Raw genomic sequence first — 15171 nt, 5'->3', positions numbered from 1 at the left:
CTCAATGGCTGCAAAAGAAATGGATTTCTTGTTGGACAGTGCGCGGCGGAGGAGTTTATATATTGAGTAGCCAGCTGAAAACATCTGTTAAAACCATCATGTTACTCATGTGTACTTACTGTGAATAGTCCGAGTGATAAGAATAAGGTGATGAAACACTAAAACTGAAGACCTTTTGATTGTGACTGGGGTAAAACAAAAATGAAATCCTTGCCCATCCTATCTCTCTTCTCTTCAGTCAGCTTATTATCATTTGAAATTGCCTGCAATTATACTATTGCATAGAGGAAGGTAAAGAACACATTTTAGCCTTTTGACATAGGAATTTGGAATTTCTGGCGCAACAATTCCAGATGTCATCCCACCAAAAAAACAACTACAATGTTTTATTAAAGGGAATGAGATTTAGTCTTTTGTACATTGGAAAGATAAACTTCTTTTTCGGGACAAAGAAACGTAAGTTCATGTCTTGGCCCTTCATAAGTTTGCCAGGAAACAGCATCCTCAAATAAACATTCCAAGCCTATACATACCCTTATCCTGAAAGAAGTAGCCTTTGGGGTTCCATAAAATGGGGCAACAAATGCAGAATTCCTCACCTGATCTCCAGAGCCTTCAAAAAGCTTCCAATCTAGAAAAACATACTGCGTTGAACCATCATCATTCATGGTCATGCTCAGCCACAATCTGTTATCATTGGTGATATTGTGGAGGGTGATATCACACTCAATGCCTACTGGTAGTCCCGAAACGAAAGGAAGAGGGTGTTCAGAGTCACTACTGAGAATACTTAGCTCCGCTCGTACATGTCTAATTGTTCCACTACAACGAACTGCTTCAAGGAGAATGACTCGAGACACTTGTAAAACTCCAAATGACTCTGGGAAGCGTCATTTATGGAGGTGCCACCTTCAGATAACAATTTCCTGAGTTCAATTATGAATGTGGATGGCATGACAGAGCGTTCTTTGAGGAGAAATTCTACGTGCGAAAATATTGCAGTCAACCTCTTTGATGTAGGAATTCGACAGCATACGTCAACTTTACACAGCCTAAGAACACAAGTGACCAACATTAGCTCCAAGACATTCAATTCCTCCTGCGGAGAAAAGCCTATGAACCGATATCTGAATTCTTTAACTCTCCTATCAAGCTTTGCCAGTTCAAAGTCTATTGCTCCCATTGCACGAGAACATATCAATTTCTCTTGGAAGAAATTTCCCCAAATTTTTGCAAGGCCCTTTATTATTCGAAGATATTGCAAAGTAAATGCTAAAGCATCAGCAGATTCCATAGTATCAAATCTCATAGTTGCCAGATCTTCCTTCCCACTCCTACATTGTCAACACAACGCTTAAAAAGAAAATCAAGATAATATTTCACATGCATGCATGCGCTTAATGATCAAAACACATCAAATGTCATGTAGCAATAGCAAATAAGCTCGCAGGACAAACATCTTCAATTCAGGCCCCCAAACAGATGGTGTTCCCCATGAACTAGCCACGTTCTGAGTGTAAGATGAGCATGTGAATCTAAATACTCACAAAATTATGTGCCAATGAATAGAACTGTGACAGCGAATCACTACAAAATTCTGCTATAATTTACAGCCACTATATACATACAGATATATCAGCAAATCTCCACATAAATTACAGCCACTATATACATACAGATATATGATGGAAGCTAAATTGAATTAGAACCAAAAGGATACAAATATCAACGAACTACATTACCTTAGGATCTGAAGAACTTCGCTTGTAAAGCCAGATTGTATGAGGGACCAGATACCTGGGACCTTCAAAAGAGTAAGATCCGTAAACTTTATAACTTCGTCATGCACTGGCCGTTGTTCTACTTGAGAATTGAGTATATCTTTTGGCTCCCTCACAAAATGGGACTGAGTTTCAGACTCCACATCTCTTGTGTGTGATGTCTCAACAACACTTGTCACATCAATGCTGGCGCAATAACTGTAATCACCTTGAACTAAGGGTAATTGTTGCTCCCCTTCACCATGGTTAATATCGGAGGCTAAACAACCAATAGATCTACTTTTATCAGATAGGTAGGCCAAAAGGGCATCCCTATCCATAACATCAATAAAAGCAGAATAAATCCTCCCTAGGAGTGTAACAGCGTAAGAAAACAAAATTGGAGGTATGGTGCCTACATTTACACGTGAGAGTGAGGCAGAGACACAAAGGACTAAAAGTGCAGCCACTCTCGCACTATTGAATTCTGAGTTGCCTTCAAAAGCTGCTTCTACCTAGAAAGAATGATGTAGCAAAATATCAACTTAATCTCAATTATCTCTGCCAAAAAATAAGATTTTTGGGTGATAAAATTCATTCACCTTGATTAGTTGAATAAATCAATCTTGAGAAAACTACAGGCAAAATGAATCATTGTTCCTCCCTCTATGAGGTTGCATTCTTCTGATACCAGAACATTAGATATTGATATCATGAAAAACTGAAAACCATACTACAATTTGTTGCCACAAGAACATGGCAATGAATTTATCAATGTTCTATTACGGGGATAAATTACAAAAGCAGGCAGCAGCATTAGCTGAAATGTAATGCCAAAATCTGTCCCCCGAAAATTATAGATACCTAAGCTTATCTTATAAGCCAAAGATATACAAAACTAATACTGTAAGGGTAAATTCTAAGCAGTAAGTACAGCTGGCATGCTGCTATCCAATACCAAATTTCTAAGGATGCCCTCTAACTATAGTGTCAACCAAGTTTAGTTTCATGTTAACAAGACGTGCAAAATGTTCATGAAGTTCCTGGCATGTTATATAATCATCATCAGAAGGAACAAGTTCACCTCTTCAAAAACTTCCTTGGATACAATGGCTACAAACTGCTGGTGATTTCGGCCAATATGGGAAACAGCTGAAAATACATCAGCTTCGTCCTGCCATGAGAGTATGCAGATGTTAAAATGAACAGGAGTTAAAAGTTCAGTAAATGCCAAAAAGAGTATGTTGTTGTTCTGTGTGTGCGTATTCGCCTCTTTCTTCAACTATTAAAAAATTAAGCAGCATGAGATCCATATAGCATAGACAAGATGGATAAAATGAGGAAGTAAGGTTCAATGGTCATAGGGTATTGAAGTGAACATTTAGGAGATAGTAAATACTAAATAATAATGAGCTGGAAGGCATAAGGAAAGAGTGGATGCAGTGATGATAAGTCCCTCACCAATCGGGAAAATGGGTGGCAAAATGAAGGGCTAAATCATCCCATCTAGATTTGATTGAGAACATGATAACATGCCTAAGATGTACAAATCGTCCATAGCATAGCAAGATATGCAGTCCATGCTAGGGTTTCCCCTCCGAGAGAGAAATACTTTGAAAATGTGAGTGAGAGACTATATTGGTTTCAAGAATCAAGATGAGTCAAATGCTTTTAAAAAGGGGCAGCCTGCTTTGAACAAAAACAGGGAAAGGATCCAACAAAGTGATCAGACAAGGATGAAAATAAAATTTTGTAAGCATTTCAATAAATTGCATACCCAAAACTTAATGTTATTGTAAAATCTCACGAGCCCATCTTAAGAATCAGAAAGATAAAATTGCAGAATAATTAGAAGAAACCTGTGGGTAAATATTCAAACTATCTAGAAGACCATCGATTGCTGATTTAAACAACAAGAGACTATTCAGCTTCACTTGTTTAAGTATTTTCCTTGCTGCACATCTCACTTCCCTGTTGTTGTCAGCTAGAACACCAATAAACTGGAAGAGCACAGAATTAAACATGATCAAGATAATAACTTGCCAAGCAGATAAAAGAGTGTTAAAAATATGCCAGCAAAAAGAAATTTTCATTCAATATATAATTTAAATTTAGAAATAAGGTGCTTAAATACCCCAAAAATATCCACGAAGCACCTGACACCTGGAAGTTTTTTTTCCCCCTCTTATATGCCCTGAAAGTTTTATTTTGTAGTATTTCTATCCTAAACCGTTACCTGTCATTAAGTTTGACCGTTAAAAGCATCGGTCAAACCGTATAACTTAACAGCGGATAACGGCCAAAATATTTTTGCTACGAAATAAAACTTTCAAGGTAAATAGGAGCCAAAAAAAAAAAACTTCCAGGTGCAAGGTGCCAGGTGTTCCTTCATAGACACTTCCCGGGTGTTTAAGCACCTTATCCCTTAAATTTATTGACAAGGACTAAGGATCTTCGAAATTCCATCGGAGAAAGAAACCCCTTATCAGTTCTAACTGGTATAATCTGCACAATCAAATCATGGAAATCGCTAACTCTCTTTGAAAAAGCTTTATCATAAAACTTAAACCTATGGGCCATGAACGACTCTGGTAATTTATTATGTTATTGCAAAGGTTATACAGTTTCCTAGTAATTGATTTGATCAACGTGACCAAGTAAATTAGTTATTTGATTCATTCTACAAAATTAAGCCCGGGGGGGGGGACCTTCTTTTTTATTTTGAAAAAAAAAATCAATTTGACTCCCAACAACCATAAAATATAGTCATATATTGGATATTCAGCCTACATATTTATCAAGAATGAAAATCATACCATGTGCAAATGTTTTTCCTGAACCTTCAGACAGCCACTAGTTGCCATATAATACATAGTTTTCAAAGCTTGCAATCGAACAGTCACCGAATCATCATTCAACACATCCATTAAAATGTTCAAAGCTTCATGAGCAAACTCAGCGGAGAGGACTGCAAGTCTTTGCAAGGACTGGCATGCAGACCTTTCGCACCTTCAGGTTAAATAGAAATTCTTAAGCTATTACGACATAGTTGCAGCCAATAATGACTAGGTTCTCCACTTAATTAAACAACAGACCTCTTTCCTCAAAGATACATCATACATCTTATCATTATTGTAAAATACATATAAAGCAGTAATGTTCAAGAAAAGTTACCTCAAAGAACTCATCTTCAAGTCCATGCACTAGTGCACCAGCAACACTAGCTGCCAGCATTTTAAATTGTTCAGTTGTGTTCCGGCCAAACACTTCCTTTTTCTTTCCAACCTCTAGGACTCGCTTTGATAAGGTTTGCAAAAGCAAATCCTCAGATACTATTTCAATCTTCCCAAGGGCACAAAAAGCTTCAACCCTGACCTCCATGCTCATATCTCTTGCCATAGAACAGAGCTGCATAAATATGAAGTGCATGTAATACCAAGGTAATCAGCAGCCAACGGTCAGGAATACTAGAAAACAGAATAATTAAAGTATAATTCTAACTTCTGAACGCAACAGAAATAAAATGACATCGTGCAATAAAACTTTACATATTATATTACGTACGCCAAGAATCTATGTATCTATATATCTATAAAAGAAAATCTGCCAAAAAAAAAATCATTGTTTATAACATGAACAGAATGGCTTGCCCCAAATTCCATATGGGCTCAAAATCTAAATTAATAGAAGAATTCATATTGTTTCATGTTAGAGACATCATAGTTTAAACTTTTTAATACCTCCAACTTGGAGAGAGAATCATATTTGTTAAACTTACCTCGATTACATGTGCCATTTTTAGAGTCCCACAAATCAAGGAAGGGGTTATTATGGTTTTGAGATTCATAAAGGACATAGAATGAATCATTAAGATCAAAAGACCATGTTGAGAATCCTGATTTTGTCAAGGGGAAAGAATCATCGATAGGGAATCATCACAATATTGAGATTGCGGCTTTAAAGTCAACCAGTTATGAAACCAAGATCCAACAACCATAGAAATGCATAGCCCATAGAATAAGAAAATACCTTGGCAAATACTTCATTGGACCAGTAGCTTTTCATGTCAGCATCAGAAGCTGCTAACATCAGCCCCCATGAAGAAACCTGAAATTACAAAATAGATAACACATCAGATAAGACCTCAAAGTTACACTAAAATTTCTAGAAGTGCAAAATCTGCTAACGAGTTTCTGGAAGACTAAATATTATTCATTTAGGATAAATAAGCTCATTGAGGATACAGTACCATGTAGCTTCAAAATACTAGTTTTTAATTATTATTCCACAAGCATTGCAAAGTCCTTTTTTTTTTTTTTTTTTGGAGCAAAAACAAGCATTGCAAAGTCATATTCTCCATGAAGCACACAAAAGAGAGGAAAACATTAAGTAACGGCATCTTACAACACGAATTGCAGATGATCTCACACGATCTTCCATATCACCCAGAAGTTGAACAGCACAATGGTAACACCCATCCGCCAAACTAGAGTCTTTGAAGACACCATGATTAATCAAATCAACAAGTCCATCCAGGCAAGCTTTTCTCACATAAGGATAAGGATCCTTTGTGAACCCTAGAAACACAGTAAACAGTAAAGATGGCTGAAGTTGAAAGCGCCCTGCGTTGTTCAGCAACCATAAACGTGCAGATACAGAGGGGCCAAAACAGAGAGAAACAAAAAACCCATCATCAAGCTTGTCCATATTCAAGCCAAGTGCTGGAACACGTTCTGTGATCAAAGCCAGTACTTGGAGTGAGTCAACAGCAAGACGAGTGGACTGGGCAGAGAGAAGAGGATGAGAACAGACAGATTGAAAGATGGAATGAGAAAAGGAAGAGTGGTGGAAGGCAAGATGGGTGAGGAGGTTGAGAGAGTAATGAAGAAGTACTTTGTCATGACTAAGTTCAAGTGAGCAAGTCAGCTTTTGAAGGATGGAACATAGGGCGGATTGGGAGTTGAAGGGTTGATGATGTGGGATCTCATGGAAGCCAACGTGGAGAGAGAAAGGGATTCTTCTTCATTTTGGAGAGTGTTGTGGTATTGGTCCATTGATTGAAGCAGTATCTACATCTATAAGTTCCAAACAAAGTTGAAGCTCACAATCAGAGCAAACTCTTTTTTTTTTTGAGCTGAATACAATCAGAGCAAATTCAAGTTCCAGTTTTATCCCACCAAAGGTTCAAATCAGGTTTGTTCTGCAGGTCGGAATAGCCCCACACAGTTTAGTGGTCTTCAGACACACATCATTTTCCAAGACCCTTAATACTAGAATGGCAGACACCAGCACATGTTATCCACGAGTATTTTCTGTTTAACAACCAACGTATTGTAAGTCTAGGCCAAAAAAGAGAAGAAGAAAACTCTTTCACAGAAGTTACATACGCAAACCGTCATAAATGTCAATAATCATAGTTCTCGCCAAATGCATTTTAAACAGATACAAACAAATAGCATTACAATTTTAAGAGAATAAATTTAAATAAAACTCCTTTATGAAAACAAAGACATAATCAGTATACCTTCAATCATCATCATCAATATATGTAAACTTTATAAAATGCTACATTATTCATAAGCCATGAATAACTCCGTGCAATACATGAGTCCCATATCTAGTTGAGCTAAATGACCGAATTTTAAAGATTTCCTCTTTAGTTTAAATCTACATATAGGATTCACAACATCAACGTCTATCCAAAGTAAAAATAACTCATTCAAGTAACATGCTACTACCATGTACACCATACCCATGTTTACAGTATGCCACACAATTGAAGGTTTTAAGATATGTTTCCCCATAGAACTGCAAAGTAAGAGTTGCCAGAAACAAGATTTAAGATAATGAGGAAGTAAGCAAAAAATGATAACTTGCTATCATCCGCTCGCAGAGCAGCGACAAAGGTCTCTCTTTTACCAATCGGTTGAAGGGAGATTGGCAGTCTTGCCCATAATTATATTGAACATAAATTTCTCAAAATATCACAAAATTTTTACAAGGAAGCAGTTCCAGACTGAAATACCAATTTAAGCATTTAAGCGCTCCCCAAAAAGAAGCACCAAACATACACAAGAATTACACACAATTACACCCTCAAACTAACCAGAATTGGTATTTCAACACTCATTTCAACGCCACAATTACATCCTCGAACTATAACCAGTCTTTCTCCATTTCCTGCACATAGTAGCCCTTAAAGCAAAACCATACATCAACTAATTTCTTCAGTAATTTCACAACCAAATATCATCATTCACAAGCATATTACTGCCCCAGAATATCACAATCCACAAGCTAACTTCATTTTTAAAGACTCTAAGGCCGACAAAGAAGAGGAACTCGCCAGGATGAGAAGGCAGAGGGAAGAGTGGAAGACGGATTTGCCCCGGAGGGAAGCTGCGAACTCGCCAAGCTTGCACGGGAAAAACCGAAGATGAAATCGATGGACGTGAAGCTCTTGAAAGGAGGCCGGAGAGTAAAGGAAGAAGAGGCACGGAGGCGGATTCCTTGAACGTTGAGGTTGAGGAGGGGTGAACGGCGGGAACAGGATTATTTCGGGGACTGTGGAGAGGTCGCTGACGGGGAAAAATATTTTAGCTCCGATTATTAATTAATAATTTAATATAAGGATTTTTATTTTAATTCCAAATATGAGGTGTTAATTTATTTTATTTTTTTATTTATTTATTTTTTAAGATAGCCCTTACTATAATATTAGTTCGGTTAATATATTTAATTAGTAAGAATACTTTAAAAAAATGACATTTATTTATTACAAATAAATAACTTAATTAATTTTTTTAATTCACTCAAATTAGTCAACTAGCTTTTATATTAAAAAACAAAATAGTATAACATTTAATGAACTAGGAGTGTTTGGAACACCCTAAAATTATTTTTAAAAACATTTTTTTACAAATCAAGGGAAAAATCTTTCACATATCTATTAATCACTTTTAAAATTAAGGTTTAATTTCCACTCAAATACCCTTAAAACCCCTCCCCCCACCCCTACCTTGCTATTCTTGGATAAAAATTTCAAATTTTTGATAACACAGATTTAATATTTTACAAAAATAAATATTATTATAATTTTAGATTAAAAATAGTAGGTTAATGTATAAAAAAAACCATCAATTTTTCTCAAAAGTGCATCAAACACCATATATTTTTTTTGCGCAAAAAAATTTATAAACTTTTAAACTGAGCACTTTTTGGTATTTTTGTCATAATATCATAGGCCCCACAAATAAAAGGAATGTTAATATTTTTGCATCAATTTTGAATTTGCATGGATATATTTGCACCTCAAAAAAGTAGATGCTGTTAGGCATACTTTTAAAAAAAGTTCTAGGTATTTTTACACCTTAACTCAAAAATAATTAAATATATTTATACAGGTAATATTCAATATAAATAGTTAATAACGGGTGATTATTATTTTAAATTTTCACTATAATTGCGAGTATCTCAGATCAGATTTTAATAGTTTAAATTTATTTATGTATTTTTTAAATAAAATTATTATAATAATATTTATTTTTATAAAATGTTAAATTTGAAATATTAAAATTTTGATCCAGGTGGTGAAAAAAAAGGAGGCTAAAGAATGGGTAAAGAAGGACAAGAGGAGCCGTGAGGAACCTCTTCCGCACATAACATCTAACAAGCCTTCTAATACTTTTTATAAGATTTAAATAATTGGATTGTGTAGTTTAAAAAATTTGTTAACATTAGTTAAAAATAATAAACATTTAAAAATATATATTTTTCCCTTATTATAAATAAGCAAGAGACGAAGAGAAATAATAAAATAAATTGAAATATAATGTACGGGGAAAAATTCATTTTGTTACTGTATTTAGCATTTTATTTGCAAACACCTGTTTAAAGGAAATATCAATGGAAACCTTTTTCCTTTTAGTTTGTGGTACAGGGCATGTGTAGAGCTGGGCCTAGGAGGTGTGTTAGGCGCAATGAATTTTAGAGAAGTTGCACGTTGAGTCCTATGTTATGTCTCACGTTGAGAAACCTTGCAGTACAATATATCACTCTTATTCATCTCATTTGTTTAATGCTCTATTTCTAATTCTATCCTTATTAATTACTTTTCTGTTTTAATATAAGACATAATTGTTGAGTTGATATTGGTTCTAAATATAAAACTTATTTCTCATATTTATCAATTTTTCTAAATTAATCATATAAATACTCCATCAACTGTAATCAAGTAGAAAAATGAGAGAATATATTAGGAAAGATGATTATGATATTTTAAAAAACATATCATATTTTTTATAATTAACTAACTTACTTAACTTTTTTAATCTAATCAAATTAGTTAAATGAGTTTTATATTAAAGACAAGAGGAGTATAATAAAAGGAAAAATAGAAGGAATGTGTGAGAGAAAATATCCTATATTATTATATCACATTTTATCCAATATTCGTATCTCTTTTATCTATTCAATGCCGTTCTTGGTATGTGAGAAATTTGGCGGTGACAAATAATATGGGTAGTTTACAAGTTTAAGGAACTCTTCCATTTAATAATTAGTGTTTTGAGATGGTCAAAATTATAACTGTAACTGTAATTATTGCTCTTGACTTAAAGGTAGTTAGGTAATTCATGTTTTAAACAAATTGCTCTCACATTCATGCATGGGATCCGTAAAGTTTTGGTTTTGATTGGTAATTCGCTGTAAATTGGGATCATATTGAATTATTGATATTGTCAGCTGATTAGAAATGCAACGAATATGACTATGTGGCTGAATTAAGTTGTGATGCTAAGAAATTTTGTGGCCCTGTGATTGCGCATTTGTCATTGAATTAGATTAGAATCCTATTTATAGAATGCATATTTCGTAAGATTGGATATAGCAGTTAGCCAATGAAATATTGAAATCTCATGATGGCTTTCTGATTATGTTGTAGAAATCAATCCTGAAAGAACAATAAAAAGCCCCAAAATCATTAGGGTGTGTTTGATTAAAAAGAGGGGGAAAAAAGACGAGTTTTAACAGAGGGGGAGGGAAGAAAAAAAAAATAATTTTAATATTATCTTATTTAGATTAATGACATAAAATAGGAGGAGAGGAATTTTTTATGATCTGACAAGAGTGCAACAACTACCATTCATTCCCCACATGATGTAAAATTAGAAAGATGATATGGGGATATTAAAAATTAATTATAATCATATTAACCACAATAAGTCAAAATATTATAATTTTTCTCCCAGTCTTTCCAATTTGGGAGGGGAGGGTTATGAGGGAAGAAGAGGGAAAATCTTTAAAAAAAATTTTTCCTCCCCTCTTAAAAATTTAAGCAACACAAATAAGGGGAAGGGAGCAAAATCTCTTCACCTCCTTCCCTCCCCTTGTTCTTCCCATACCAAACAAGCCCTCAAAAAATTGATAGGTCATAGCACATCCTATACACACAAAAATTGCGCATCTTAATTTCTCAACTACTATTTCGGTTCTGAATACAAGAACAAGTTAGAGAGTTGATTTAATTAGTTTTAAATTTATTTTTCTTCTCATATTTATCATTTCTCCCAAACTAATTTATCTTACTTATAAAATCATATATAATCTAATATTATCTAGCAATATTTTATAGAGATCAAGTCACGATGATTAGAATTAAGTAATTTATTTAGTCTCTTTAATTTATATAAAATAGTCAAGTAATTCTTATATTATACTTCTCCGGTCTTTAATATAGGACTCAATTATTGAGTTGGTTTTTGTCCTAAATATAATATCCATTTCTCATATTTATCAGTTTCCTCTAAATTACCCCTATGGATACTCTTTCAACCATAATTAAATAGAAAAGGAAGATGGGGTATTAAGAAAGATGATTATGGTATTTTAGAAAAAACGTGTCATATTTCTTATAATTAACCTCCTCACTTAACTTTCTTAATCTGATCAAATTAGTTAAATGGGCCTTATATTAAGAATCAGAAAAGTATTAAAGAAGGGAAGAACAAAACCACGAATAATTATTCCCATGTATGGCACGTGACCTAAACCTAGTTTCATGTGCATATTTAGAAAACCTTAAGGTTAAATGTATGCCTTTCGAATATATAATGGGTGTTTAGATAAAAATAAAACTATAGTTTCAGAAGTGTTTTTACAGTATACGAAGTAAATATGTAGATGAGTTTATTTCGATTTGTGAAAAAGTGCTTCTCCAAACACCGAAAACTCTCAGCTGCGCGAATCAGCCCAATGTGTACATGCCATACGCGCATGCATCAACTATGAATTGACGAACATATAGGGACAAGAAAACGAAAATAAAAGATCTCAAGGCTTCAATTTCCCCCGCGACAACAATTGACAAACCCAAACAAAAAACATGTTTAAAAATTCAAGAAAATTAAATGCGCGTCTATGACCCATTATTATACTTCTCTCATATTTAATATAGGATTTAATTGTTAAGTTAATTTTGATCCTAAATATAAGACCTATTTATATATATATTAGTTTTTTCTAAATTATCTATATGGATACTCTCTCAACCATAATCAGTTAAATGAGAAAAAAGAGATATTAAAAAAAATTATTATGGTGTTTTAGAAAAATATGCCAAATTTTTTATAATTAACTAACTTACCTAACTTTTTTAATCTAATCAAATTAATTTAATAGATCTTATACGAAGTGTTTGGATAGAATCAAAATCATGATTTTAAAAGTGCTTTTAATGTGTATGAAGTAAATATATTAAGAAATTTGTCTCATTTTGCGAAAAATTTCTTCTGAGAAGTATTTTTGGGTACTTCCAAACACCCCCTATTAAGGATTGGAGGAGTACTAATTACAGAACGCCGGAAATGGAACAAGGTCGATCAGATTATAACACTAGAGGCCATCAGAAAAGTCCTGTATATGTCCCTGTATGTTTTAGATCATGAGGATTATATCAGTCTAACTGATTAAATTGTTTGAGGTATTTGGCAAAAAAAAAACGGGGGGGCTAAAGCACTAAAGAAGAAGTACGCTAGTATATTACTAAAGGTAAAACTTAATTAAATATAAAAACTAATTAAAGAATTTAGTGTGATCATGAATATAAGATCTCAATTCATTTTGACTTTCAAATTTATAACTTTTTTTTTTCAATTATTCTCATGGAATGCACATTGTAAGGAAGCTTCTATTAATGAGTAGATTCAATATAAATTATTATTATGTTAAAATATTTAATTTAGAAAAATTAACACATATTCTTTAGAAATAGCTTATTTAAATAATTTTTTAACATTGATAAATTAATTATCTACTCATCAAAAAAGTATGTAGGTATATAGTGATATACAGTGGTGATTTTTTTTTTTGAACTCGCCTTGACTGCAATTGTGGTTTAATCTGTGTTCCCTCACAATTAAAAATTTAAAGACTTTAAGCAAAAATACTGAAATGTAATAAATTATAATAATAAATTAATAAAAAAATTTAAACAAACCATTTGATATCTAGCTAAAGTCACATTACAGTTTGATTAATTTAATTACAAGTTAACTTAGATTTCAAACTGGATCAAAAATGTTTTATATATTTATACAAAATAAACTCAAATCTTGATTAAGGGGTGTTTAGAAACCTCAAAAATCACTTTAAAAAGTTTTCTTATACAAGTCAAGACAGAACTACTTTCACATATTTATTTTGAGTTTCATAAAATCATTTTTAAAAAGTTCATCAAAAGCCCTTTTAAGACTAAAGTTCTGTTGATTGTGTGGTACCAAATCTAAATAGACTGAAAGTTGCCCGTCAAAGGAAATATGCCGGCCTAAAAGTGGTGATACCAAACCAAAATTAAGAATTGCATTTGAAGCACAACAAACATGATTGTTACAGCTTGCGGTCCCTCTCCCTTCAGAGTTTAGACACACCACCCAACTTGTCAACGTCCTCACAAGTTTCATTCACCACATTCTGAAAATCGTTTTCCATTTGTTCCAACGTAACTACCTCTCTTTTTATTTGATTTTGCATGCAACTCAAATTAGTTGAACCCGTTCCACATACGTGCATCATCCTATTCAACGGAACATTTGAACTAGCCTGTTTTAAATAATTTTATGTTATATTATTTTAAATAATTTTACATTATGTAAAATAAGTCTGTGAGAAAAATTTTGTCTCATAGAATATAAAATTTAGTGATGGTTTTTCTACCAATTCGCCCGCGTCTTGAAACAAAATTCTACTTTCGGTTCTAATTATAAGACTTCATTATTAAATCATAAATAAGATTTTATAATTAGAACCGAAGATAGTAGTTTAAATCAATGAAAAAAAAACCGGACCAGACCGGCCGGTTCAACCGGAAAACCGGTGAACCGGTCATCAATTCGGTCTAGTTTGCAGAAAAAAACCGGATGTGGTTTGAACCGGTGGTGAACCGGTCCAACCAGTAAAAACCGGTGTTAAACCGGGAAAAAACCGGTTGGGCGGTTCATACGGTTTTTTTTTTTGGCTGCCCAACCACAGAAACGACGTCGTTTTGCCTTTAAAAAAAAACAAAAACTCTCTTCCTCCCTCCCCAACCTGCCAGTCTCGACTCAACTCAAGCCCTCGGTCGGTTAGTCGTCCTCCAGCCCTCTCCCATTTGTGACCAAATCACCGAGATCTCTTCCACTTGCTCCCAGACCAAGATTCTTGCCATGAACCCAGCAAAATCAGATCCATAGTGTCGCCTCATCACTGACATTGGCACTCCCTCCTCCGTGGCTCCATTCGCACTCTGCTTCGCCTTCGCCGTTCGCCTTCGCAGCTTTGCTTCGCCGTTCGCCTTCGCCGCTTTGCTTCGCCGTTCGCCTTCGCCGTTCACCTTCGTAGCTCACATAGTAAGTCACAAGTCTCCATAGTCCATCCTCTCCTCGTTGTCGTCCTACTTCACCTTCGCCGTTCACAGATGTCTTGCTTCACCTTCGGTGTGGACATTGAGTTGTAGCCTTGTGGGTAAGCTCGATACCTTTCCTTTTCACCTTCAGTTCAAGCATTGAGTTGTTTTAGTTGCTTCTCTCTGTGCTATGACTACTGTCGTGAGATATGAGAAGGGAGGGGAGTGTCTTGGTCCATAGCCATGAGATTGGAGAAGGGAGGAGAGTATAAACATTTAAACTACTTTTGAGTTTTGACTTGGTCCATCGCCGTGAGATTTGAGAAGGGAGGGGAGTGTTGTTTGACTTATTAGTATATTGATGAAGATATGTATTCGGTTAATTTTCATTTTGTATAATTAAACATTTGACTACTTTTTCTTATATTCCCTTCACTGATTATTAGTTTATTACTTATGAATTTTGTTTCACATTAATGTTATGAATTAAATTTTATTATTTTATTATGACCGGTCCGACCAGTAACCCTTGAC

General features: G+C 34.2%; 1 pseudogene; it reads right to left on the bottom strand.

The window, feature by feature from the left end:
• Nucleotides 1-366: 366 nt before the first annotated feature.
• LOC114719572 (protein SIEL-like) lies at nt 367-14738 on the bottom strand (annotated as a pseudogene).
• Between the last annotated feature and the right edge of the window lie 433 nt (nt 14739-15171).

Source organism: Neltuma alba, unplaced genomic scaffold, assembly GCF_004799145.2.
Source record: "Neltuma alba isolate B1F8T4 unplaced genomic scaffold, ASM479914v2 tig00011924_pilon, whole genome shotgun sequence".
Classification (NCBI taxonomy): domain Eukaryota; kingdom Viridiplantae; phylum Streptophyta; class Magnoliopsida; order Fabales; family Fabaceae; genus Neltuma; species Neltuma alba.
The sequence above is the reverse complement of the archived record's forward strand: the minus strand, read 5'-3'. Positions and strand labels throughout refer to the sequence as shown.